This window comes from Dromiciops gliroides, chromosome 1, assembly GCF_019393635.1.
Source record: "Dromiciops gliroides isolate mDroGli1 chromosome 1, mDroGli1.pri, whole genome shotgun sequence".
NCBI lineage: Eukaryota > Metazoa > Chordata > Mammalia > Microbiotheria > Microbiotheriidae > Dromiciops > Dromiciops gliroides.
Window position 1 is genome coordinate 138,178,516 of NC_057861.1, and position 12,250 is coordinate 138,190,765.

Here is a 12,250-nt window from a genome sequence, read left to right on the forward strand (position 1 = left end):
TTGCAATAATTTCTGATAAGACCAGAGCTGAATAGAAAATTTGACTTTTGTGGGTTTTTTTTAATTAATTACTATTGCTATAGAAATTAGTTTAGGGTAAGCATATTATTATTTAATTAATATGATATACCAGTAAAGAATTGATCATGTGTCTCCCTAACTTCTCATGGTCTCATGCCGCAAGGTAGACAAAGCAAGAAGAGAGCTTCAGCATAGCAGTGTGACAGAAGATAAACCCCCAAAGACATACTGTTTCCCAGAGAGACAGTACATGGTCTCAAGGAGACCCAAGAGTTCAGAAGACCTATAAGCTAGAGAGCCAAGAGCACCAAGAGGGCTCCTGGCCTCTTCCCAAGATTTTTATGTTCTTTTTCTTTTTTGGTAAGTCAATTGGGGTCAAGTGACTTGCCCAGGGTCACATAGCTAGTACGTGTCAAGTGTCTGAGGCCGGATTTGAACTCAGGTCCTCCTGAATCCAGGGCCAGTGCTTTATCCATTGTGCCACCTAGCTGCCCCTTTTTATGTTCTTTTGATAGAGGTGAGTCATTATACATTGATCAAAGTTAATTGGTTAGCATCATTTATTCCATTGATTGACATGATTTGAAGGTGGTCCACATTAAAATGAACTTTACAGATGACATCAGGGAAAAAACCTTCACTGAAGTTGCTCAATGTCCATTATCTAGATGTTGTTGGATCCAATCAGTCCTTCACTGAGCTAGACAAAAGAGTCTATCTCTATTTCTTTTGTTCCCTTGGATTTGTCCCAAATAAGATTTGCTGAAGTTTCTCAAAAACTGGACTTTCTGGAGTGGGGAGAAGAAAGCACTGAGAAACTGATCTCTGGGTCCCCCCAAGAAATCCATTATTAATAATTATTTTCTCACACTTTCAAATAAATACAAGACTCAAGAGAAGCATAAAAAGGCAAATAGAAAAAAAATCATAAGGGATTCAATAATGTTCAACTGTTTACATTAGGACAGCAAGAAGGCATATACATGGACAGAGGGCATGGGTGTGAGTTGACTATGATGGAATGATTTCAAAAAAATAAAATTAAGGGGTGAGGTAGTATGGGATAAATTTTCTCACATAAAAGAGTCATGAAAGGAAGAGCTTTTAAGTGAAGGAGTATAGTAGGTAATTCTTGAACCTTACTCTCATTGGAATTGGTTCAAAGAGGGAATAACATAGATGCTAAGTTGGGTATAGAAATCTATCTTGCCCTACAGGGAGGAAGGAGGGGAGGAGGATAAGAGAAGAGGGGAGAACAGAAAGGAGGGAAGTGGTGGTCAGACGGAAAACACTTCTGAGGACGGACAGGTCAAAAGGAGAGAGAAAGGCAAATGGGGAAGACAGAGAGGAAGCAGGATGGAGGGAAATATAAAGTAATCATAACTGTGGATGTAAATGGGATCAATACACCTATAAAATGGAAACGAATCACAGTGTGGATTAAAAAACAGAACCCTACAAAATGTTGTTTACAAGAAATACATTGGAAGTATACACACAGAGTAAAGGTAAGGGGATGGAAAAGACTCTATTATGCTATAACGGAAATTAAAAAAAAAACATCAGAGGTAGCAGTCATGATCATAGCAAGAGCAAAAATAGATCTAATTAAAAGAGATAAGCAGAGAAACTACTAAAAGGTACTATAGACAATGAGGTAATATCAATATTAAATATATATGCATTAAATAGTATAGCATCCAAATTCTTAAAAGAAAAGTTAAATGAGTTACAGGAGGAAATGGACAGTAAAACTATACTAGTGGGGGGGCCTCAACTCTCCCCTCTCAGAACTAAATAAATATAATCAAAAAAAGAAAAAAAGAAATCAGTTAAGGAGATGAATAGAATTTTAGAAAAGTTAGATAGGATAGACCTCTGAATAAAACTGAATAGGAATAGAAAGGAAAATGCTTTTTTTGTCCTGGTGCTACATAGCACCTACACAAAAATTGGCCATGTATTTGGGCATAAAACCCTCAAGCAAGCAAATATAGAAAAGCAGAAATATTAAATGCATCCTTTTCAGATCATAATATAATAAAATTATATTGAGTAAAAGACCATGGAAACACGTTAAAAATTAATTAGAAACTAAATAATCTGATCCTAAAGAATGAGCAAGTCAAAGAACAAATCATAGAAAGAATCGGTAATTATATTAAAAATAATTACAACAATGAGATAGCATAACAAAATTTGTGGAATGCAGCCAAAGCAGTACTTAAGGGAAATTTTATATCTCTAAATGCTTACATTAATAAAATAGAGAAAGAGTAGATCAATGAAATGAGCATGAAACAAAAAAAAAATGAAAACCTAGGAAAAGAAAAAAAAATTAAAAGTCTCAATTAAACCTCAAACTAGAAATCCTAAAAAATCAAAGTAAAGATTAATAAAATTGAAAATAAGACAAACATCAAACTAATAAATAAAACTAGGAGCTGATTTTATGGAAAAAACACAATAAAATGGACACCAATGATTAATTTGATTTTTCAAAAAAAGAAAGAAGAAAACCAAAATACCAGTATCAAAATGAAAAGGGTGAATTCACTATGAACGAAGATGAAATTAAAACAATTATTAGAAGCCATTTCACCCAATTATATGCCAATAAATCACACAATCTAAGTAAAATGGATGAATATTTACAAAAATATAAATTGAACAGGTTAACAGAAGAGGAAATAGAATATTTAAATAACCCTTCCACGGAAAAAGAAATTGAACACACCATCAATGAGCTCCCTAAAAAACAAACCAGCAGAATCAGATGACTTTGTAAATGAATTTACTAAACATTTAAAAATAATTGATTCCAACACTACATAAACTATTCAGAAAAACAGGCAAAGAAGTCCTACCGAATTCCTTTTATGACACAGATATGGTTCTGATTACTAAACCAGGAAGATCAAAAACAGAGAAAGAAAACTATAGACCAATTTCACTAATGAATATTGATGCAACTTAAATAAAATACTAGCAAGGAGAATACAGCAATATATTGCAAAGATCATAAACTATAACTAGGTGGGATTTATACTGGGAATGCAGGACTGGTTCAATATTAGGAAAACTATCAGCATAAATGACCATTTCAATAACAAAACAAAAACAAAAAACAACCAACCAACCAAAATCATATGATTATCTCAGTACTTGCAGAAAAAGCTTTTGACAAAGTACAACACTAATTCCTATTAAAAATACTGGAGAGCATAAGAATAATTTGAACTTTTCTTTTTTTTTTCTTTTTGGGCAGGGAAATGAGGGTTAAGTGACTTGCCTAGGGTCACACAGCTAGTAAGTGTCAAGTGTCTGAGGCTAGATTTGAACTTAGGTCCTCTTGAATCTAGAGTTGTCCGGTGCTCTATCCACTGCACCACCTAGCTGCCCCAATTTGAACTTTTCTTAAAATGATAAGTAGTATCTATCTAAAACCATCAACAATATTATTTGTAATGGGGAAAAGCTAGAAGTTTCAATAAGATGAGGGGTGAAGCAAAGATGTCCATTATCACCACAACTATTCAATATTGTACTAGAAATACTAGCTATGACAGTAAGAGAAGAAAAATAAATGGAAGGAATTAAATAGGCAGTGGAAACAAAACTATCACTCTTATCAGATGATATCATGGTATACCTAGAGAATCAGCTAGAATTGAAATAATTAACAACTTTAGCAAAGTTACAGGATATAAAATAAACCTAAATAAATAATCAGCATTTCTACATATTACCAACAAATCCAGCAGCAAGAGATAGAAATATACATTCTACTTAAAATAGCTGTAAACAATATGAAATACTTGGGAGTGTACCTTCCAAGACAAATCCAGTAACTAAATGGATACAGTTAGAAAACATTTTTCACACAAATAAATTTAGAGCTAAACAACTGGATATTAATTGCTCATGGGTAGGATGAGCCAATATAATAGAAGTGACAATTATACCTCAATTAATGTACTTATTCAGTGCTATGCCAATCAACCCCTCTCCCCCCCCAAAAATTTATAGAGCTAGAAAAAAATCATAATGAAATTCATTTGGGAGAACAAAAGGAGGGCAGCTAGGTGGCAAAGTGGATAAAGCACCAGCCCTGGATTCAGAAGGATCTGAGTTCAAATCAGGCCTCAGACACTTGACACTTAGGAGCTGTGTGACCCTGGGCAAGTCAATCCTCATTGCCCCGCCAAAGGAGAGAGAGAGAGAGAGAGAGAGAGAGAGAGAGAGAGAGAGAGAGAGAGAGAGAGAGAGAGAGAGAACAAAAGGTCAAGAAAATCAAACCAATCAATGAAAAAATGTGAAGGAAGGCAGCCTAGCAGTACTGGATCTCAAACTATATTACAAAGTGGTAATCATCTAAACAATCTGATACTGGCTACGAAATAGAGTGATCAACAGGTGGAAGAGATGTAATCTAATACACAACACAGTGATAAATGACCATAGTAGTTGAGTGTCTAATAATTTCAAAGTTCCAAGCTTTTAAGATAAGAACTCACCATTTGACAAAAATTATTGGGAAAAATGGAAAGCAGTTCTAGGTACAGACCAATATCTCACACCATATATCAGGATAAGGTCAAAATGGGTATGTGAATAAGATATAAAGGGTGATATCATAAGCAAATTTGGGGACCATGAAATATCCTACATGTCAGATTTATGGATAAGGGGAAATTTTATGATTAAACAAGAGATAAAGTGCATTATGAGAAGTAAAATGGATAATTTTGATTAAATTAAGTTAAAAAGATTTTGAATAAACAAAACCAATGCAGAAAGCAAGCAAGCAATCAGGAAACTGGAAAAAAACCTTTTTTTTTTTTTAGTGAGGCAATTGGGGTTAAGTGACTTGCCCAGGGTCACACAGCTAGTAAGTGTTGTGTCTGAGGCCAGGTTTGAACTCAGGTACTCCTGACTCCAGGGCCAGGGTTCTATCCACTGTGCCATCCAGCTGCCCCTCTTTTTTTTAATGTAATAAATATTTTTATTTATAGTTTGGGGTTCCAATTTTTATCCCTCCTTCCTTCCCTTGCCTCCCCCCTCTCTGAGGTGGCAAGCAGATACAGGTTATACATGTATGATTATATAAAACATTACCACATACGGAGAGTTTCTCTGCTAAAGATCTAATTTCTTAAATACATAGAGAATTGAGTCAAATTTATAACAATATGATTCATTCTCTAATTGATAAATGGTCAAATGATATGAACGAGCAGTTTTCAGAAGAAATCAAAGCTATCTATAGACATATGAAAAAATGCTAAAAATCACTATTGACTAGAGAAATGCAAATTAAGACAATTCTGAAGGACCACTCCATACCTATTAGATTGGCTAATATGACAGAAAAGGAAAATGACAAATGCAGGAGCGGATGTGGGGAAATAGGGACATGAATGCATTGTTAGTAGAGTTGTGAACTGATCCAACCATTCTGGAGAGCAATTTGGAACTATCCCCAAAGGGCTATAAAAGTATGCATACCCTTTGACCCAGCAACACCACTAATAAGTTCTGTACCCCAAAGAGATCAAAGAACAAGGAAAAGGATATATATGTACAAAATATTTATAGCAGCTCTTTTTGTGGTGGCAAATGATTGGACATTGAGAGCATGCCCATCTATTGGAGAATGGCTGAACAATTTGTGGCATATGATTGTGATGGAATACTATTGTGCTATGAGAAATGATGAGCAAGAAGATTTCAGAAAAACCTAGACTTAAGTGGACTGATGCAAAATGAAATGAGCAGAACCAGAAGAACATTATACATAGTAACAGCAATATTTTACAATGATCAACCCTGAATAACTTAGTTATTCTCAGCAATACAATGATTCCAGAAAATGCCAAAGGATTTGTGATGAAAAATGCTATCTACCACCAGAAAAAGAATTTATGGAGTCTGGTTTTTTTTGTTTTGTTTTTTGGGGGCAGGGCAATGAGGGCTAAGTGACTTTCCCAGGGTCACACAGCTAGTTAGTGTCAAGTGTCTAAGGCTAGATTTGAACTCAGGTCCTCCTGAATCCAAGGCCAGTGCTCTTTCCACTGTGCCACCCAGCTGCCCAGAATTTATGGAGTCTGAATGCAAATTGAAGCACATTTTTTCCTTTCTTTTTCTTGGTTGTTATTGTTGTTGGGACTTTAGGGGTATGGGGGGGAAATCTGTGTTTTCTTTTGCAACATGGCTAATCTGAAAATATATTTTGCATGACTGCATATATATTATCTACATCAAATTGTATTCCTTCTCAAGGATGTGGCAGGGGAGGAAGAGAATTTGGAATTCAAGATTTTAAAAAAGAATGTTTAAAATTGGTTTTACATGTAATCAGAAAAAGAACCAAACCAAACCACCACCACCACCAATAAGAACAACAAAGTATCAAGCACTGGGAATAAAATTCAAGCAGGAAGAAAACCTCTGCCTGGCCTCAAGGAGCTTATTGTCTAATGAAGGAAGATAACATTGAAAATGTTGAGGGAGGTTATCAGGGAGGAATAGTTGCCCCTGGAATCTTCCTTAAATGGAGGTTCTGGGAGGAGCTATAGAGATGAATTATATATCTCTATATAGGTAGCTATAGAGATGGATTCCAGGGTTAAAGTCATGCTCCAGGGCTGAAGTGAAGAGCTGGGGCTTGGAAAGACTCCAGGATGGAGTACATTCTGGAGAGAAATGATAGATAGCACTGTCTATCATGAACTTTTGTTGTCATTTTTTTCAGTCATGTTTGACTCTTCTTGACCCCATTTGGGATTTTCTTGCTGAAGATAATGGAGTGGTTAGCCATTTCCTTCTCTAGTTCATTTTATAGATGAAGAAACTAAGGCAAACAGGGTTAAATGACTTGCCTAGCATTACACAGCTAGTAAGTGTCTGATGCCAGATTTGAACTCTTCCCAATTCTAGGCCCAGCACTCTATCCATTGAACCACCTAGCTGCTCCCTCTCATATACTATGTTATTGTAACTGGGGACTGACCAATAGGATTCTAATCCTTTGACACTATGCAGTCAACTATGTCTGGTGGTAACCCATGAAGATGCTTGGGAAGCCTGCTTCCAGAAATGCATGATGATGTGTGATAATGGGGTCCTGTTTTCCATTCAGAGCACATGCAGGTATTCTGTGACAAAGCAGTCACACTCTGCACTTTTATGGCAAAGAAAAGCCTTTTAAAAATTGGCTGCTGAGCTGTAACTGAGGGCATACAAAAGCCTCAAGTGGAGGAACTCAAGTCTCTGTCTCTTCCCTGGTGGCAATTGAGGAAAGAAACTGCTGGGGGTTGAGAGAGAGGGCAGACAGGGCAGGACAGAGGAGAAAGGGAACTAAAGGCGGGGAAAGGAAGATTCTTGCCTTGAAATGTCATGAAGCTGTGAATGCATGATGCTATCGTTTTCATTCTTTCCTTTTCTTAGGTGAATGAGTTCTTAGAATGAATTTGGCTATGATTGTGTGACCTTTGAAAGATTATATGAGCCTTTGATATCCAGAAAATGCAGTTGAAAGCAGAGTTTACTAGCATTTGGGCTTGGTTAGGGATAACTTGCTTTACTTTTTTAAACTTTATTTTTCATATGTGTGTGTTTTTTCTTTTGTAATGTGGCTAACACAGAAATATGTTTTTCATAACTTCACATGTATAATGGATATCATATTGCTTGCCTTCTCAAGGGGTAGGGGAGGGTCAGGAGAGAGAGAGAGAATTTGGAACTGAAAATTTTCAAAAATGAATGTTAAAATGTTTTTATGTAATTATTTAATTTTTATGTGTAATTGGGAAATTGAAATTTTTAAAAATAATTTTTAAAAAAGGAGTGACTCGCTTGATCTGGTCTATCAGTAAATTGACCCAGCCACTAAGACATTGTGTCCCACAAGCAAGGAAGCAATATATCCTTGCTATGACACACTTAGAAATGAATTTATTGGGAAGAATATTTTGTAGTCATTACTGTAAGTGTGAGCCCACTTTACCCAGGGATCAAGGTGAAGAAGGGGAGGAAATGTGCCTCCAGTCAACAGCATTAGAAAGATACCTCAGCCCCTCGGTGGTCCCCTAAAACCACAAGGGGGAGATGTAGCTCAGTTCTGGGACCTCACTAGCCAGTAGAAATTGGGATAAAGTGCTCAAGGATTTACATGTGATACATTGTATTTATCTAAGTGGTACAGCAGATACAATGCAGGGCCTGGAATCAGTATAATCTGAGTTCAAATGTGACCTCAGACACTTAATAGCTGTGTGACCCTGGGTAAATAACTTAACTTCTTTGTACCTGTTTTTTAGTTCCTAAAATGAGGATGATGGTAGTACCTTCCTCCCAAGGTTGTTTTGAGGATCAAATGAAATCCTATTTAAAAAATGCTTTGTAAATCTTGGGACAGCTAGGAGGCACAATGGTAGAGTGCTGGGCCTAGAATCAGGAAGACAGCTTCCTGAGTTCAAATCTGGCCTCAGACACTTACTATTTATGAGACCCTAGACAAGTCACTTAACCCTGTTTGCCTCAGTTCCACGTTTGTAAAATGAACTGGAGAAGGAAATGGCAAACTACTCCACTATCTTTGCCAAGAAAACCCCAAATGGGGTCAGGAAGAGTCAGACACAACTGAAAAACATTTTAACACACTCGCAAATCTTAAAGCAGAACATGAATGATAGCTATTGTTATTGTTTTCTATTTTTAATACATATATATTTATATTTATTCTCTTTATAGTTATGCTGTGTATATTTATAAATGCCCTTGTTGTCTCTCTCCTTAAAATGGAGGCTCCTTGGGGCCAGCTAGGTGGCACAGTGGATAGAGCACTGGCCCTGGATTCAGGAGGACCTGAGTTCAAATCTGGCCTCAGACACTTAACACTTACTAGCTGTGTGACTGTGGACAAGTCACTTAACCCCAATTGCCCATCCCCCCCCCCCAAAATGGAGGCTCCTTGAAAGTAGGGATTGTTTAATTTTTTTGTCCTTGTATCTGTAGCACCTCACAGTTACTTGTTGATAAGGTAGATTCAACTTGTTGATGAGGTAGAGGATAATGAAAAAAATTTTTTTGCATCAGAATATAAGGATATAATACAATTCAATAAACATTTATTAAGTACTTTCTATGTGTAAAAGTATTGAATCAGATTCTAAGATACCAAAATTTAAAATTCCCTGGCCTCAAAGAGCTTAAATTCCAGTAGAATGTATTCTCTAGTAGTTTAGTATCCTGCTCTAGATTAGGCACTCTCCCCTGGGCATAGAAGGCTTCTTACTGGTCCCTGTGCCTCCAGCCTCCTTCCTCTTTGATTCATCCTGGTGGCTTTTATTGATCAAATAGCAAATGTTCTCTTTGGTTTTGATAGCCCTTTATAACCTAGTTCCTTCCTACCTTTCCAATATTCTTGGAAGTTTTACATATAGGGGCCCTGATGTTGACATCTTCCTCTGAGGGTGCACCTCCATCTTCCTTGTCACTAAAGAAACTTTCTATGGTCCTCACCTTTCTCTGTTTGATCATCTTGCCTTTCTTTCACTTGACTTTTAGCTCCTTAAAGTGGGGCACTGTTTCCAGGCTGCACTATCCCAAACTTCAGGAGGTCACAGGTGGCATGATTTAAGGAAGAGCAGGTTCTTCACTCTCCTGACCTGTTCCCTGGTCCATAGATGACCCCAGACCAACTTGCTAATCAACCAGCTTTGTGTGTTGTGGTTGTCAGCTCCGGGTTTTGCTGCTCCAGGAATTGTCCTATGGCATTATTTGGATATTTTTTGGAGCAATCGTGTCATCAGTTTGAGAGCTCACTGCCTTTCCTCTGCCATCCTGGCTCCATCCCAGAAGTCCAACTAGAGAAAAGACGACCTTTCCAATATTCTTATTCTTTACTCCCCTCTATTCTAAAGTCCAGTGACTTTGGCCTGGACACTCCATCTCTTGACTATGTATTTTCACTGGCTGCCCCCATGCCTAGAATGTTCTCTCTTTTTTACTTCTACTTCTTGGCTTCCTTCAAGTTTTAGCTTAAATCCCACCATCTGCTAAGAAGACTCTCCTAATCCTTAAAGTTAGTGTCTTCCTATTGAAATTGCTTCTGATTTGTCCTGTACATAGCTTGTTTGAATAGTCCTTTGGATATTGTCTCCCCCCAATTAGATTGTGAGTTTCTAAGGGGCCAGAGACGGATGGATTTTTTTCACCTTTCTTTGTATCCTCAGCACAAAAATATTACACAGTCTAATAAATGCTTGTTGACCTGACTGGACATAGGAGGCTGCCAACTGCCTCCTGAGTTGAATCCTTAAGGCTTAGGAAATTTTTAGGTTTTCTATTGAGAGTGCCAACCTGAGGTAAAATTTAGAACTAGTTGCATACCAGTTTCTGTGTTGTGGAAATAGATCAGCATCCTAGACTCAAGTTCACATGGGCTTTCACAGAACAGCTGTCTGAAATACTTTTTGAACCTAAAGTAATCTGGGTCAATGTTGGAAGCAGTGACCTATGAAAGTGTCCCAATACTAATTCCATGTGATATTTAGACTATCCTGCCTTATGTATAATTTTTGATATTCATGTTTTCCTGAAAATCTTTTCAACAGACCTTTGAAAAAGGTAAAATAAAGTTTTATAAAGTTAACATAATAGTTGTTGAGGACATACATTTAAAGTATCTCACTAGAGCTCAGGATTCATGTTTTCTAATACTGCTACTTTTGAGGTTTGGGACCTAACTTGACCTACCTCTTTTATCCCTTTATAATACCATCTTTGGTGAGAAAATTTATGTTACTTCTGTTTAAATAATTTCCAGTTCATAATTTTTTTATGAGTCATTCACTCTTTATTTGCTATGCAAAGACTTTAATCATTTGAACATTTATCCTTTAATTTTTTTCCACTTGATATGTAATTCAAAATTCTTTATCAATCCTGTGAAGGTTAGGACAGATATTTATTTTAATATGGAAAGGATTACCAAGGTTCAGCCATGCCTACAAGCCATGGAGGGAATGCTTAGTAGAAGTTGCTATGGGATTTTTTTTTTTTCAGGGCAACAGGGGTTAAGTGACTTGCCCAAGGTCACACAGCTAGTAAGTGTCAAGTTTCTGAGGCCAGATTTGAACTCAGGTCTTCCTGAATCCAGGGCCCATGCTTTATCCACTGCACCACCTAGCAGCCCCTGGAAAATGTTTTTAACGGTGCCAAGACTCTAATGGGTGAAGACTTAGAAGGATGAAAAGCCTTTACCATAGAAGGTAATGGAACATTGAACATCCCCAGTGTAAGCTCTTTGAGGGCAGGAATTATTTCATTTTGTGTTGTACTTCCCTAGTACCTAGTATAGTACCTGGCAACCAATAAACTAGCATTTATTAAATTCCTACTATATTGAGCTCTTTATAATTGATCTATTCGTTGGATGTGGGTAGCACTAGAGCCTTAACCAGGAATTAATTAGGACAGGGGTCCCAAACCATGTCCAGTATAAGCAGGGGGAACACTGACCTCATTTTTCTTTTTTAAAAAAATATTTTAAAAATTTATTATTTTTATCATTCTTTTCTAAATTTTGAGTTCCAAATTATCTCCTTCCCTCTCTCACATCCCTTCCCCACCAAGTAGGCAAGTAACATTATCAATTAAACATGTGAAATTATGCAAAACATTTCCATATTTTAAAAATGCAAGAAAAACAAAGTAAGAAAATTATACTTCAATTTGGACTCAATAGTTCAGGAATTCTCTCTCTGGAGGTGGACAGCATTTTTTCTTTAGCATTGTCTTGATCAGAACAGTCAAGTCTTTCACAGATGATCATCACTACTGTGCACAAAAATCTGTTCTCACTTGATTTTACATCAGTTCATCTAGGTCTTGCCATGTTTTTCTGAAACCACTCCCCTCTTGATTTCTTACAGCACAATAGTACTCCATCACAATCACATGCCACAATTTGTTTAGCCATTCTCCAATTGATTGGCATCCTTTTAATGTCCAATTCTTTGTCACCACGAAAAGACCTGCCATAAATATTTTCTACATATGTGTCCTTTTCCATTTATCTCTTTGGGATACAGACCTAGTAGTAGTAGTATTGCTGGATCAAAGAGTAGGCACAACATACAATTCTTAAATTCTTCATACGGGGAAGGATAAATAGTGGAATAAATCTGGAGCCAGGAAACTTGGATTCTAGTCATGGCTGACT